At 41.3% G+C, this 17,079-nt stretch overlaps 1 pseudogene; it reads left to right on the top strand.

Moving 5' to 3' along the window:
• The first annotated feature begins 2,043 nt into the window (after positions 1–2,043).
• LOC136149147 (hsp90 co-chaperone Cdc37 pseudogene) lies at positions 2,044–3,642 on the top strand (annotated as a pseudogene).
• Positions 3,643–17,079: the final 13,437 nt, after the last annotated feature.

Genomic DNA, 17,079 nt, shown 5'->3' with positions numbered 1-17,079 from the left:
AGACTATGGTGATGGCTCCATCCCCCACGCATGACTAAGTATCACTTTGCTTCCACGGCTGCCTAGCTTTCCTCACAGGCATTTCCCATCACAGTCTCCTCCCTCATATCTCCTCAACCTGTCTTTCCAGAGTCAACAGCAGCCCTCACCCTGGGATAGATCCACAATCCCTAAACTCAAGCTCTTAACTGCTGCGCCTTCCAGGGGTACCTGCTTCCTTGTCTGGGCTATGTATGGTTGTGGCAAGGACTATCTGATTCTCATTCCATTTAGGGTGCTGCAGATCAGCTATTTCACTCTCAAGCTTAAGTGTTTCTACTCTGACTCAGACAATTGTCCCAATGTGGATCAGAGCACTGTTTCAGTTCCCCCACTGGCCAAGGGCAGGTCCAGTCCTACTAACATTCTTGTTTTTCCCCCTAGTTCTTTTGTCCTACTGAGTTTTTTTTTTGTGTGTGTGTGTGTATGGTTCTATATATTCTTTTCTGCATGTACTTCTGTGTCTCAAGGTGTATTTCTGATATATCTGCGGAGAGAAAAGTACTCCACATCCACCTACCCCTCTGACATCTTGTTCTCTCCAAGAGCTTCTTGGTTAAAGTGAAAGAGGAGAGTGAAAAACCTGGGTTATTTAACATTCAAAAAACTAATATCATGGAATCTGGTCCCATTACTTCAAGGCAAATTGATGGGGAAACAATGGAAACAGTTAGAGACTTAATTTTCTTGGGCTCCAAAATCACTGCAGATGATGACTGCAACCATGAAATTAAAAGGCACTTGCTCCTTGGAAGAAAAGCTGTGACAGATATAAATAGTACAATAAAAAGCACAGACATTACTTTGCTGACAAAGGTCTGCCTAGTCAAAGCTATGGTTTTTCCAGTAGTCATGTATGGATGTGAGTGTTGGACCATAAAGAAGGTTGAGAGCTGTAGAATTGATACTTTAGAACTGTGGTGTTGGAGAAGACTCTTGAGGGTCTCTTAGACTGCAGAAAGAGCAAACCAGTCAATCCTAAAGGAAATCAGTATTAAATATTCGTTGGAAGGACTGATGCTGAAGCCGAAGGTCCAGTGCTTTGTCTGTCTGTTGCGAAGAACTGACTCATTGGAAGAGACACTGATGCTGGTAATGATTGAAGGCAGTAGCAGATAGGAATGACAGAGGGTGAGATGGTTGGATAGTATCACAGACTCAGTGCACATAAGTTTGATCAAACTCTGAGAAACGGTGAAGGTCAGGGAAGCCTGGTGTGCTATAGTCCATGGATCTCAAAGAGTCAGACATGACAGAATTACTGAACAACGCAACATGTACAGATTTGATAGATGGACCACAGTTAAGGCTGAGCACTGAAGAATTGATTTTTTGTGTGTGTGTGCTATTTTATGCAAAAATCTGATTCACTGTAGAAGCCCCCTGATGCTGGGAAAGACTGAAGGGAAAAGAGAAGGGAGCAGTAGAGAATAAGATGGTTAGATAGCATCGCTTACTTGACATGAATTTGAGCAAACTGTGGGAGACAGTGAGGGACTGTGGAGCCTGGCATGCTGAAATACATGGGATGACAAATGTTCTGAACAGCAAGGTGCCCTCAGAAGAAGAGTCTTCACTTTGGTGATCCTGCAGTTTTCCAGCATTGTGCCCAAGCTGTTCATTGAGATACAGTGAGAGTCTGAACAATATCATCTATCTCAGTCTTTCTTCACTTGAGAGTAAAATCCAGTGTCTGAAGTTTTTGTCTCTTTTCACTCTAAAACTATATTCATCAATCTTTCTTCTCAACAGTCCTATCAAAAATGAAAGAGAGAGATATTTGCCTCCTCTCTCTTAAGGCAACTAAAGTTACTATATATACATATATTTTCTTGGGATATATATAGCACATTATACAGGTAGAATAGATTGTTCCATGATTAGCTTGTTCCATGATATATGTTGCCTATGACTTTGTTTTGTAAGGACAGTTTTACTCTTTTAACACAGTGTTTAGAAAATAAGCTGAGACATGATTCATTCAAATATTGCTTTATAAGTGCTGCCGCCGCCTTCGCCGCCGCTGCTGCCACCAGAGCCCGGGAGGGCTGGGCCCCGAGGCAAGATGGTGGACTACAGCGTGTGGGACCACATCGAGGTGTCTGACGATGAAGACGAGACGCACCCCAACATCGACACCGCTAGCCTCTTCCGCTGGCGGCACCAGGCCCGGGTGGAGCGCATGGAGCAGTTCCAGAAAGAGAAGGAGGAGCTGGACAGGGGCTGCCGCGAGTGCAAGCGCAAGGTGGCCGAGTGCCAGCGGAAGCTGAAGGAGCTGGAGGTGGCCGAGGGCGAAGGCGGCAAGGCCGAGCTGGAGCGGCTGCAGGCTGAGGCGCAGCAGCTGCGCAAGGAGGAGCGGAGCTGGGAGCAAAAACTGGAGGAGATGCGCAAGAAGGAGAAGAGCATGCCCTGGAACGTGGACACGCTCAGCAAGGATGGCTTCAGCAAGAGCATGGTCAACACCAAGCCTGAGCAGGCGGAGGAGGAGTCCGAGGAGGTGAGGGAGCAGAAACACAAAACCTTCGTGGAAAAGTATGAGAAACAGATCAAACACTTTGGCATGCTGCGCCGCTGGGATGACAGCCAGAAGTACCTGTCGGACAACGTCCACCTAGTGTGCGAGGAGACAGCCAACTACAATCTGGTGCATTGACCTAGAGGTGGAGGAGAAATGCGCCCTCATGGAGCAGGTGGCTCACCAGACCATCGTCATGCAGTTCATCCTGGAGCTGGCCAAGAGCCTCAAGGTGGACCCCCGTGCCTGCTTCCGGCAGTTTTTCACCAAGATCAAGACTGCTGACCGCCAGTACATGGAGGGCTTCAGTGATGAGCTAGAGGCTTTCAAAGACCGCGTGCGGGGCCGCGCCAAGCTGCGCATTGAGAAGGCCATGAAGGAATACGAGGAAGAGGAGCGCAAGAAGCGGCTTGGCCCTGGCGGCCTGGACCCCGTCGAGGTCTACGAGTCCCTCCCTGAGGAACTTCAGAAGTGCTTCGACGCGAAGGACGTGCAGATGCTCCAGGACGCCATCAGCAAGATGGACCCCACCGACGCGAAGTACCACATGCAGCGCTGCATCGACTCAGGCCTCTGGGTCCCCAACTCCAAGTCCAGCGAGGCCAAGGAGGGGGAGGAGGCGGGTCCCGGGGACCCCTTGCTGGAAGCCACCCCCAAGTCAGGCGACGAGAAGGATGTCAGCGCGTGATCTGTCCCGGCTGCCGCAGGCCCCTGTGCACCCCTTTTCAGGAAACAAAAATAGATGCCATCTCCCCAGGTCCTGGCTTCCTCCGCTTTTGCTGCTCCCCAACCTAGCCCGGAGGGGCCCTGCCACCCCCCTTCCACCGCCCCCCTCCCCCCCAGCCCTCATCCAAGTCTTTGCTTTGAGTCAAAGGGGCTTCACTGCCTGCAGCCCCCCATCAGCATTAAGCCAAAGGCCCGGGGATCCAGGGAGGGGCAGAGGTTGCCAGGTTGGTCCATGGGGTGGGGGTGGGTCCCCAGCCAAGGGGCCTGCTCCAGTCACTGTGGGCTCTGTTCTTGCTGTTCGCCCGCGTCAAGTCTTCTATATAGTAAACAGCAGTTATCTTCTAAAAAAAAAAAAAAACAAATATTGCTTTATAGAGTATACTTTACTCATTTGTCACAAAAAAATCTCACTGAAGCAAGTACAGTTTTTAAATAATTTGGCTTTAGAACCAAACTGAAGCTGTATCAATACTTGGGAAGAACTATTATACAGCTCTTGAAATTTTGACCAATATTTCTTTTACAAATTATAGTTATTTTGTTCACTTATATAAGGTGCCAAAACTTTAGGATGGATATTACTGGTGTAATCATGCAATTTTTCATTATACACAGATTCAGGATTACTAACAAAGTAGTCAGTATTGTTAGGGAACTAAAATGATAAGACCAAGCGTGGATGATCTGTCTCAAGAATGTTGGAGCCTTTCTTTGGGAAAATAGCTTAAAAGACTGAATTAGAGGCCTGCCTCAAATATGCAAGGTAGGGCCTTATCAGAATATACTAATAAAAGACTGAGATAAAATTAAATCCTTAACCATTTTAATGCTATAGGACCTTCTGAGGAATGTTTAACACTCTCCATTTCTTGAGGGTCAGTTATGTAAGGTTTTCTGTTGGGAGGGTAGAATATAAAAAATGAATAAGCAAAGTTGTGGTATGTGCTAGAAAATGTGGGAAATCATAGACAGATTTGGTGGTCATTAGGGGACTACTTAGTAATACAGGATATGGCCCAGAAATTGCACATCAGAGATCTCAGGTGTTCATTTGTTAAGTATTGACATGGGAGTGATGCTCATAAGACAGTCAAGAAATGACATGTAAAATACCACGTCTAGAAACAGCATCAGATTTTTTTCATAGTAATAATTTCTGAACCTCAGAGGCCATGGCAGGTGCTGACTATCAAATATTATAAACTAACAAGAATATTGCAGAAATTAAAAGGAATCACAACCCTTTGGCAAAAGTCCAGAATACCCTTATTACCTTTCCATATGTCTTGAAATTACAATTTTGGAACAGATCTACTAAAGAGTTATGAATATCGACTGCATTGAAATCTCAGCTCGTAGTTTTGTTCTTATAAAAGAAAGCATGAGGAGTTAAAGGGATAAATAAAATATAATGTATCCAGACACTAGAACACTATTTGGATATAAAAAGAAACAAATACTGTGCACGCTAAAATATATATGAAGCCTTAAAAAAAAAAGCTAATTTAAAGAAGCTAGACAAAAAAGACCACATCCTGGGATTGTATTTATACAAAATGCCTAGGATAGGAAACTCTATAAAGACAGAAGGTAGATTAGTCACTGTTTATGATATAGCCTAGGATGAAAAGAGGGAAGGACTGCAGATGAGCACATTTCTTTGGTTTGGTGAAAATTATAGTGTGGTGGTTATTGTAGAACATTATATATATACTGGGAAAAACAAAACAAAACACTAGCTTGTTAATTTGAAATGGATGGATTTTTATGGCACGTAAACTTTATCTCAGTAAAGCTATTAAAAAAGAACAGAAATAATCTTTGTGGAGAAAGAATAGACCTAATGAACTCTGAAAGACATCAACAACTGGCTCATTAAGATAGCCCTTTTCCTCTTTTACTAGGAATGCAGGCCTCAGGTGTCAGATCACCATCTAAGTTTTAGTGGATCAAAAGAGAAAACCTCACCAAGCTCTGAGTTCACATCACAGCCTCTGGAACACAGTCGGGTCAATTGTCACTTGGAGGATACTATTGTTGCAGGAAGGGGAACACTTTCCAGGGTCCAAGAGTAGGTTCTCTTCTAACACTCAGAAATGAATTGTCTGAGGAGACATGCATGCTAACAAAGGAAGAAATTTTATTGGGAAGGGGCACCTGAGTGGAAGGCAGTAGGGTAAGGGGACCCAGGAGAACTGCTCTGCCACATGTGTCACCGTCTCGAGTTTTATGGTGAAAGGATTAGTTTCCAGATTGTCTTTGGCATATCATTCTGACTTAGGGTCCCTCCTGGTGGCTCATGCATTGCTGGACTAAGATGGATGCCAGCAAGAAGGATTCTGGAAGGTGTTCAGACATGTGGTGTATCACTTTGACCTTTCTGAACAGTTCTGGTTGATGGTGACTTGTTAGTTCTCTGTTCCTTACTAAGACCTCCTGTCGTAAAACAACTCACACAAATGGTTACTCTGGTGCCTGGGCAGGGTGGGTGGTTTCAGTCAGAGTGCTTCCCCCAACATTATTATGCCATTACCATAAGAGGAAATACTAGACTAAACCCTTGGATTTATTCTCTGCAATTGTGTGCAGGTATGTTGCAGGCCCAGGACTTCAGGGGGGAACATTCATATGACATTCCCTGTAGGTGACCAACACTAGACTTGGGCCCTGTTGTACTGGTTATTGGCCATCTAGGTTGGGCTGAAGGGTGCTGGAAGATAGGATAGGAGGGTCTCTGAAAGTCTTAACCAAATTTATCTCCTACCTCACGTAGTTAGAAGAGATTCTAGGAGAAAACCAAACTCAGAATATTCACCCAGAGCTGAATTGTTAGTATGAGTTCTAGGACCAAAATAAATAGATTCTCTAGGAAATTCCAGGCTTTGGAAGACAGATTGCAAACAGTCACTGATGATCTAGACTGGATTTCAGTGGGCCTCAGAAGTAGGGGCTTTGTGAGAGCAGTACTGATCTCTGGTGAACTCAGCCTGCAATGACTTGAAGCAGGGCTTGGGTTACCAGCCACAGATTGAGGCCAGGTTGTGGTGGTGAAAACACTAAATCAAAGCCACTAAACTAGTGGTCAGTGACAAAGGCCCTGGCTTTTCAGCTTTGTAGAAAATCATTTCCAGAAAGATAGAAAGTAGTGAACAAAGTAAAGTGTATATTAAAAAGGAAAGAGTATAGTACATGGGATAGACACACAGGCAGACTCAGAGGGAGAGTCTCTGAGTTACACCATCATGGCAGTTTGAATTACTTTTATAGGGCATTTCTTCCAGGTTTCCTTTGGCCAGTCATTTTTATTTGCCTGGCTAACAGTCCATATTTTGTATATCTCAACATCCTCCTTTGTGTGTACACATATTGCTTGGCCAAGATGTGAAAGTGTTTGTTGCTCAGTTGTGTCTGACTCTGTGACCTGGACTGTAGCCAACGAGGCTCCTGTGTCCCTGGGATTTTCCAGGCAAAAATACTGGAGTGGGTTGTCATTCTCTTCTCTAGGGAATCTTCCCAACACAGGGATCAAACACAGTTTTCCTACATTTCAGATGGATTCTTTACCATCTGAACCACCAGGGAAGCCCCAGATGGGTTCTAGCCAAGATGGATTCTACCAAAAAAGCACACGGGTAGGGCATTCCTTGGCATCACTCTTCCAAGGAACCTTTTTGCCCATGTGTGGTTGACCAGGTCTTCTGACTTAGACAATGAGAAATATGTGGTCTGGTCAGGGTTCAGCCTCCTCCCTTAATTGTTCTTCTATTCTCGTCTTGGAGTTTCGGTCCATAGGGAATGAATCTCCAATCCTTTGCTGAAGATGAGGGGGACATCTACATCCTGCCTCAGTTCACAGTGTCAGCAGACACAGAGCAAAGTTGATTCTAATGTAATTACTTGAATGGAGAATTTCAGGTTCTGAAACTGTAGGGTTTGGGACTAAAAGGAATAGTGAGAGCAATGGACAGGGCTAAACATATTATCTTCATTTGGTTGACAAAGTGCTAGATTAAAAAAAAAAAAAACACACATAATAATAATGAATTTAAAGTCAAGAGGTTCAGGACTATCAGAAAGATCAGAAGTTTGTATTTGGGGGAGAAGCACAAAAATTACCTTAGCTAAGTCAGAATTGCAGGCCAAGCTAAATCATAGAATACAGCTCAACAAACAACAATTAGAACAGGACCTGGAGCAATGGATTGGTTCCAAATTAGGAAAAGAGCACTTCAAGGTTGTATATTGTCACACTACTTATTTAACTTATATGCAGAGTACATCATGTGAAATGGCAGTCTGGATGAAGCACAAGCTGAAATCAAGATTGTCAGGAAAAGCATCAATAACCTCAGATATGCAGGTGACAGAACACTAATGGCATAAAGTGAAGAGAAACTAAACAGCCTCTTGATGAAGGTGAAAGAGGAGAGTGAAAAAGATAACTTAAAACTTAACATTCGAAAAATAAAATCATGGCACCTGCTCCCATCCCTTCATGGCAAATAGATGGGGACAAAAATGACAGAATTTATTTTCTTGGGTTCCAAAATCACTGCAGATGGTGACTGTAGCCATGAAATTAAAAGACATTTGTCTCTTGGAAGAAAAGCTATGACAAACCTAGACAGAGTCCTAAAAAGCAGAGACATCACATTACCAACAAAGGTCCATTAGCCAAAGCTAAGGATTTTCCAATAATCACTTATGAATGTGAGACCTGGACTATAAAGAAAGTCGAGTGCCAAAGAATTGATGCTTTGAACTGTGGTGTTGGAGAAGACTCGTAAGAGTCCTTTAGACAGCAAGGAGATCAATTTTACAGGAAATCAACCTTGAACACCTGATGTGAAGAGCCAAGTCACTGGAAAAGGCCCAGATGCTGGGAAAGATTGAGGGCAAGAGGAGAGGGGGGCACAGATGATGAGATGGCTGGATGCCATCATCGACTCAGTGGACTTGAGTTTAAACAAACTGCAAGATATTGAAGGACAGGGAAACCTGACATGCTGCAGTCGATGGGGTTGCAAAGAGTCAGACACAACTGGGCAACTGAACAAAAGTCAGAATTATGGAATATTTGCCCCAGATCTTAAACTTTTGCTTGGTAGTTTTTTAGTCTTGGAGTCTGGATAGGCTACCAACTAAGCATTAACTCATGTTATAACTTAGCAGTAATATTCTCTTTGAATGTAGCAGAGGAAAAATAAATGCTGACAATTCATATTTTTTTTTCATATAACTCAGAAAACTGTTAAGAGGATTTTTTATTCACTACTATGATTCAGTAATAAATATCTTATAGTGTCATACACACTTGTATTTTGTGTGTTGTAGAGTTTCTCTGAGATTTCCAAGTTTATATCAGAAAAGAGTAATTGCTATTAACTTCCTTCAATTTCTTCAGAAAAAAATGGGATTCAGAATAAATTCCTAGGAACTACGCTACCAACTCCAAGATTAAACCATTGGTAGCAAGGTTGATTGGCTCACAGTGTTAAACCCAGATGTGTCTTTATCATCAATAAACTTCTTCACTTGAAGACAATGTTACAGGAGTGTCCTTTATGACTTACTAGCAGGGAGTCCTTTTTTCAGTGCTGTTGTCTTTTGATCTGGGGTACAACAGGTTTATGTTATTTCACATTATATTGCTCTTGCAACTTGAGAACTAACAGGTCTTATTGGAGCTATCATTGTTGCATCAATTGAAAAAAAAGAAAAAAAATGTGAAACCTAAATTTGAGACTTATGTTTTATTTGGTGGGCAAGTCCAGGAGGCAACATCTCAAATAACCCTTAGCCAAGGAGGAGGCAAGGGTGGAGCCAGGATATACAGTATTTTTTGCAACAAAGGACAGATAGTTGAAACTTCAAAAGATTACTGTTAATTAAAGAAAAGCATGTCTAAAAAATTTAATGCTTTTCCAGGTATGCGTGCATGTGTGCTCAGCTCTGCCTGACTCTTTATGACTCCATGGGCTGCCACTAGCCAGGCTCCTCTGTCCATGGAATTTCCAGGCAAGAATACTGAGTGGACTGCCATTCACTTTTCCAGGGGATTTTTCTGACACAAGGATCTAACCTGTGTTTCCTGCATCTCCTTCATTGGCAGGCAGATTCTTTACCACTGAGCCATAAGGAAAGCCCATTTTCTAGGTGGGGCTATGCAAGAATCTGGACTCACTGAAAACATTCCTTTGATATTCACCTCAGCTGTCCAGGGCCAGCATCCTGTGTTTTTACATCCTGAGTTTCCTCAAGCTGCACCATTGTGGGTGGCTATAGTCTGATGACTGCTAGATGGCAGACATTTCTCGTTTGCATCTTGAGTTCCCTCTCTCAGGAATGGCCACAGTCACTGATGGTTGTGACATCTTTTATTTACTGATATGGTAGGCAGCATTCTTAGTCCACAGCTGCTATTTCTCCTGGCTTCTTTGTTGGTAATTCAATTAATTTTGTTGTGAATTCACACATGGATCCAAGTCAGAAGGGCTTTATGAGTTATGTCTAAACATTTGTAGGAAAAAATAGGAAATTTTATGCTCACTTAAAATACAAAACTTCTCTTTTGGAGATTTTTTGGTCTTGAAATGATTTTGTCTGCTCTTAGAATCAGAGTAATGCTGTCTTCATGAAATGGTTTGAAGAGTGTTCCGTCTTTTATATTCTAGAAGGATGTATGTGGATTTTTTTCCCCATTTATCTTTGAAATCTATTTAATAGGTGTTTATTCACTCTTCACATCACTGTTATTGCAGAGGAAAGTTGCTTTCAATGAGGTAGAATCTCTAATATAAGATAAAACTTACTCATATTCTTCACCATTTCCCATCTGGGAAAAACTTACTGCCATTTTTGCTATAGCCCGAAGTGTCCTTTTTGTGTCTTTCTCGAGTATAGTTTTTCATATCAGACAGACTTGGGTTCAAATTCTAGCTTTGCTTCTGATCTTTCAATAGATTTACTTTTTAGAGAAATTTTTAGGTTTACAGAGAAATTGCATGGAAAGTAAAAGGAGTTCCTTCTTTTTCTGCCTCCTACACAATTCCTCCTATTTTCATCAACTTGCTTTATTGTGGTTCATTTGGTAGAAATGTGTTAGGAAAATTAAAATGGAGGAAGTCTTATTCAGGCTTCAGAAGCAGGAGAGAAGGTCTTTCAACTGCTTCTGACCTTTCTGGACACTGCCAGGATTGCATACCTGTGTGAAAGCATGGCAATTCAAGTGGCATTTTAGATAAGAAAGGCAGTGGATCTTGGAATCTCTGCAGCACCTGAGGGCCTGGTCAGCATCTCCACCCCTCCCCCTCGGGGTTTAAGAAGTGTTATGACTCACAAGATGAAACAAGCAGCCTTTTAAAAATTAAATCAGAGCTGCATTTTTGCATTCAAACAGATGGTTGTATCAGTCTGTGGCCTGGGGTTATAAGCAGGTGCTTCCAAAACTGCAATTTGAAGTCTCACCCATGGAGTGGACACATCTTCCAGGACTTACCTAACTGGGACTCCAGATTGCTGTAAGTGAGGGACTTCCCAAAGCTGTTCAAGACTGCATGTAGGTTGACAGCCCAATTTGGTGATGTATATACACTACCACTTCTGTTGTTTCTATTTCTTTTATTTTAATAACTATTGAAATTAAGTCAAATGATCTATAAAAACGTTCTTATAAAGATAAAACAATTTGCGAGTAAAGAGTGATTTCTTTTGTTAACAAATCCTTTGAGACTAAGACGAAAATAAAATTGTTGGCAAAACAAACTAATAAGCCAAGATTGACAAATAATTATAAATGAGAGTCTATAGTTTTCCATTAGAGTTTACTCTTTGTGTTGTACAATTCTTTGGGTTTGGAAAAATGCATAATGTCATGTATTGATTATTACAGAATCATATATAAGTTTTACCACCATGTTTATATCCTGTAATACATTTATTCATCCTGAACTCTCTGCCCCCAAACCCTTGGCAACTACTGATCTTTTTACTATCTCCATAGTTTTTCCTTTTACAGAATATCATACAGTTGAAATAATACACTATACCGTCTTTTCAGACTACTTGTTTTCAATTAGCAGTGTGCTTATAAAAGACATTTCTTCCATGTCTTTTAATGGCTTAATAAACTCATTTCTTTTTTAATGTTGACTAATATTCTATAGCTTGGGTGAACCACAGATTATTTATCCATTCACCTACTGAAGAATGTCTTGGTTGCTTCTAAATTTTGGCAATTATGAGTTATGCATAAAGCTGCTATATGGACATGATTTTTTTTTTTTTTTTTTTTTGTCATAGACATAAATTTTAAACTCACCTGTGTAAATGCCTAGGACTGCGACTATTGGATTATATAATCAGAGTATGTTTAATTTTGTAAGAAATTGTGTTTTTCAATGTTGTTACTGAATTTAGTTTTATGGATCTCTCTTGGGCCTTAGCCTGGCTGAAGCCCTCTGCCTTGGTGGAAAGGTTATTTTTGATTCCAGTTCATACAGCCAAAAGCAAAACAGAAGCTGAGATTGAAGCAACTCAAGCTTTATTCAATGGCCAAAGAAAGGAGAAGTGAGGTCATAGATCACAAAAGAATTCTTACCTTAATGGAGAGAGGAATTTGCTTTTAAAGAGTAAGCACAATGGCAGTACAATGCAGATAGCCTGGAGATTAATGGTGAAGAGGCATAAGTATTAGTTTTCTGGGAAAGAGGCAGGGTTTTCCTGGAAATGGGGTATCACCCTTTCTCTGTCATTTTTTGTCAATGACTTGTGGCCATGGCCACAATCTGGTGTCATTTAGTATACCAAAGTAGTAAAATCAGTATAAAATGAGGATCTGTTGGAGGTCAGATTTGTCATCATTCTTTTTGAAGTATGATTAATTTATAATATGTTTTAACATTTTCTTCTATACAACAAAGTGACACGTATATATATATCCTTAGTCATGTCTGACTCTTTGGGACCTTTTGTACTTGTAGCCCACCAGGTTCTCTCTATGGGATTCTCCAGGTAAGAATACTGGAGTGGGTTGCCATGCCCTTTTCCAGAGTATCTTCCCAATCCAGGGATTAAACCCTCATCTCTTACATTTCCTGCATTGGCAGGCAGTTTCTTTACCAGTAGTGCCACATGGGAAGCCTGTATAAAACTCTTTCACTTAGGACAGTGATCTGCTTTAGGGAAAATATGTATGTATGTATGTATGTATGTATGTATGTATGTATGTATGTGTATGTGTGTATATATATATTTGTATTCTTTACCATTATGGTTTATCACTGCGGGGAGCGGCCTGAACCAAAAGGCTGGCTCTGGGAGCTGCCTTGATCCTCAAGGGTCTGTTCGCAGACATAGCTCACTGTCCCGCCAGCCCTCTATGGAATTTATTATCTAAGTTAATCTTAAAGAACATTTGTAAGCTTTGAATTGCACATATGACGCAGATGGATAAGGCTTTCACGACCACCGTTAAGATAAAGGGATGCCTTTCTTATCCCTTGGCGTTATCAGAGAGTTCTGGTGATTGTTATCTCAAAGTGATGTTTATGGAAAAATATTTTCTCTTCTTAAGATTCTCTTCTTGGTTTAGTATAAATGTAACCCTGAGAAATAAAGAATCATCGCTGACTTCAACGATCCTCTCGACCCCATCTGTTCTGTGTCTTTATTTCTTAGCCTAAAGGAACGCGTCGTGTTACTCGCTGAAATCTTCCGGCTGGCCCGGCAATCACAAGATAGTAAATATTGTTCCCTGTGCTATATAGTAGAACCCTGTTGTTTAATCCATCCTATATATGATAGTTTGTACCTGCCAACCTCAAACTCTCAATAATTCCTTCCCGCACTTGCCTCACCCTTGGCAATCAAAAGTCTATTATCTGTGAGTGTTTTTTGTTTTGTAGATTTGTTCCTTTTTGTTATATTTTAGATTCTACATGTAAGTGATGTCATATAGGGTCTGCCTTTCTTTTTCTGACTTACTTTGCTTAGTATGACAAGCTCTAGGTCCATCCATGTTGCTGCAAGTGGCATTATTTTATTCTTTTTTAATAGCTGAGTAATATTCCATTACATATGTAATCATATCTTCTTTATACATTCATCTGTGGATGGACATTTAGCTTGTTTCCATACATTGGTTATAGTAAATAGTGATGCCATGAACACAGGGATGAATGTAACTTTTCAAACTACAGTTTTGTCTGGGCCTAGTCAAGGCTATGGTTTTTCCAGTGGTCAGGTATGGATGTGAGAGTTGGACTCTAAAGAAAGCTGAGCACCGAAGAATTGATGCTTTTGAACTGTGGTGTTGGAGAAGACTCTAGAGAGTCCCTTGGACTGCAAGGAGATCCAACCATCCTAAAGGAGATCGGTCCGGGGTGTTCATTGGAAGGACTGATGCTGAAGCTGAAACTCCAATACTTTGGGCACCTGATGGGAAGAGCTGACTCATTTGAGAAGACCCTGATTCTGGGAAGATTGAGGGCAAGAGGTGAAGGGGATGACAGAAGATGAGATGGTTGGATGGCATCACTGACTCAATGGACATGGGTTTGGGTGGGCTCCGGGAACTGGTGATAGACAGGGAGGCCTGGAGTGCTGTAGTCCATGGGGTCACAAAGAGTTGGACACGACTGAGTCACTGAAGTGAACTGAACTGAACCCAGACAAATGCCCAGGAGTGGGATTACTGGATCATATGGCAACTTTTTTTCAGAGACCTCCATACTGTTTTCCATAGTGGCTGTACCAATTTATATTACCAGCAACAGGTCAAAAGGATTCCCTTTACTCCACACCCTCTACAGCATTTATTATTTGTAGAATTTTAATGACAGTTTTTCTTACCTGTGTGAGGTGGCATCTTATCATAGTTTATAGGTCTCTAGTATTGTAGTTCTGATTTTCATTTCTCTAATAATAATGATGATAGGCATTTTTTCATATACTATTGGCCAGCAGTATGTTTTCTTTGAAGAAATGTCTATTTAAGTGTTCTGCACATTTTTCAATGGGTTCTTGTTGTTATTGAATTGTATGAGCTGTTTGTATATTTTGGAAATTAAGTCCTAGTCAGTCACATCATCTGCAATTATTTTCTCACAGTCCATAAGCTATTTTTGTTTAGTTTATGGTCTCTGTTGCTGTACAAAAGCATATAAGCTTGACTGGGTCCCATTTGTTTAGCTTTGCTTTTATTTCTACTGACTTTGGAGAATGACCTCCAAAGGTCATCCAAACACTGTTGAAACTTATATCAAAGAATGTTTTGCCTGTGTTCTCTTCCAAGAGTTTAATGATGTCTTGGCTTATATTTAAATCTTTAACTCCTTTGAGTCTGTTTTTGTGTATGATGTGAGGGTATTTTCTAACTTCATTTTTACATGTGACTGTCCAACGTTCCCAACACCACATGCTGAACTCTTTTCTCCATTGTCTATTTCACCTAAAATTAATTGCCCATAGGCATATGGGTTGAGTTATGGCTCTCTATTTTGTTCCATTGTATGTATGTTTCTGTGCCATCATCGTGCTGTTTCAATTACTGAAATTTGTGGTATCGTCTGAAGTGTGGGAGGGTTAGGCCTGCTGCTTTGTACTTTTTCCTTAGAATTGCTTTGGCAATTCTGTATTTTACACATCCATATAAACTTTGCAATCACTTGCCCTGCTGTTGTTCAGTTGCTAAGTGCGTCCCACTCTCTGTGACTCCATGAACTGCAGCATGCCAAGCTTCACTGCCCTCCACTCAGTTTACTCAAACTCATGTTCATTGAGTCAATGATTTCGTTCTCTGTCACCCCTTCTCCTCCGGCCCCTCAATCTTTCCAAGCATCAGTCTCTCTTCCAAAGAGCCAGTTCTTTACATCTGTGCCCAAAGTATTGGAGCTTAAGCTTTAGCACTAGAACTTCAAATGAATATACTGGTTAATTTCCTTTGGGATTGATGGGTTTGATTTCCTTGCAGTCCAGGGAATTCTCAAGAGTCTTCTCCAAAGTCGCAGTTCAAAAACATCAATTCTTAGGCACTCAGCCTTCTTTATAGTCCAGCTCTCACGTCTGTATATGATTACTGGAAAAACCATAGCTTTGACTGAAAGAGTCAATCCCTCAGTTCAGTTCAGTTCAGTTGCTCAGTCGTGTCCGACTCTTTGCGATCCCATGAATCGCAGCACGTCAGGCCTCCCTGTCCATCACCAGCTCCCGGAGTTTTCTCAAACTCATGCCCATCCAGTCGATGATACCATCTAGCCATATCATCCTCTGTCGTCCCCTTCTCCTCCTACCCTCAATCCCTCCCAGAATCAGGGTCTTTTCCAATGAGTCAACTCTTCGCATGAGGTGGACAAAGTATTGGAGTTTCAGCTTCAGCATCAGTCCTTCCAGTGAACACCCAGGACTGATCTCCTTTAGGATGGATTGGTTGGATCTCCTTGCAGTCCAAGGGACTCTCAAGAGCCTTCTCCAACACCACAGTTCAAAAGCATCAATTTTTTGGTGCTCCACTTTCTTCACAGTCCAACTCTCACATCCATACATGGCCACTGGAAAAACCATAGCCTTGACTAAACAGACTTTGTTGGCAAAGTAATGTCTCTGCTTTTCAATATGCTATCTAGGTTGGTCATAACTTTCCTTCCAAGGAGTAAGCATCTTTTAATTTCATGACTGCAATCACCATCTGCAGTGATTTTGGAGCCCAAGAAAATAAAGTCTGACACTGTTTCCACTGTTTCTCCGTCTATTTCCCATGAAATGATGGGATCAGATGCCATGATCTTAGTTTCTCGAATGTTGAGCTTTAAGCTAACTTTTTCACTCTCCTCTTTCACTTTTATCAAGAGGCTTTTTAGTTCCTCTTCACTTTCTGCCATAAGGGTGGTGTCATCTGCATATCTGAGGTAATTGATATTCCTCCCAGCAATCTTGATTCCAGCTTGTGCTTCTTCCAGGCAGGTTGATAAGAAATCCAGGGTACCTGAGGAGGAGAAAGGGGTCTGGGGCTCTTGAGGAGGAGATAGGGACCTGGAATTTCTCAAGAAGGAGGAAAGGACAAACTTTTTTTTCTGTATATTCCTTAGTCTCATTTTTTTTTTTTTTTTCTCTTAAGCCCTGAACTGATGATTACACAACAAACGACTCAGTTTAAACTACTAAGGATTATATAACAACAATGTATCCTGCTTGAGGACAGTTTCTCCTTTTTGAAAACCTTCTGACTAGTCCTGTTATCTTAAAGTGTGTATTATGGGAGTGGGTCTGGTAAGATCTTTCTATTGTTAGTTCTAATTCTGTCATCTTAAAATTAAATTGTGGGAGTGGGCCTAGTAAAATCTTTTCAACCTTGAGACATTCTTTGACTTACTGTAATAACCAATTAAACTAGTATACAACTCCCTTGCTAACACTAGCAAGTGGGGCACTCTCCTTCCCTCTTCTGATATCCATATCAGAAGCTTTCTCTTTCCTTTTCATACTTTAATAAAACTCTGCTACACAAAAGCTCTTGAGTTATCAAGTCTGGTCCCTGGTCCCAAAGCTAAATCTTCTTCTTCAGAGATCATGAATCTGATATCATTCACTGTAAGCTATCATGACTTCTGGAACTTTGCAAATTAATGTCTTTGATTTTTAACATGCTGTCTAAGTTTGTCATAGTTTTTTTTTTTTTTTTTTTCCCAAGGAGAGAGCATCTGTTAGTTTCATGGCTGCAGTCCACATCTGAGGTGATTTTGGAGCCCAAGAATATAGAATTTGTCACTGTTTTCATTTTTTTTTTTTTCATCTACTTGCTG

This window comes from Muntiacus reevesi, chromosome 18 (genome assembly GCF_963930625.1).
Source record: "Muntiacus reevesi chromosome 18, mMunRee1.1, whole genome shotgun sequence".
In the NCBI taxonomy this organism is placed as follows: domain Eukaryota; kingdom Metazoa; phylum Chordata; class Mammalia; order Artiodactyla; family Cervidae; genus Muntiacus; species Muntiacus reevesi.
The sequence above is the reverse complement of the archived record's forward strand: the minus strand, read 5'-3'. Positions and strand labels throughout refer to the sequence as shown.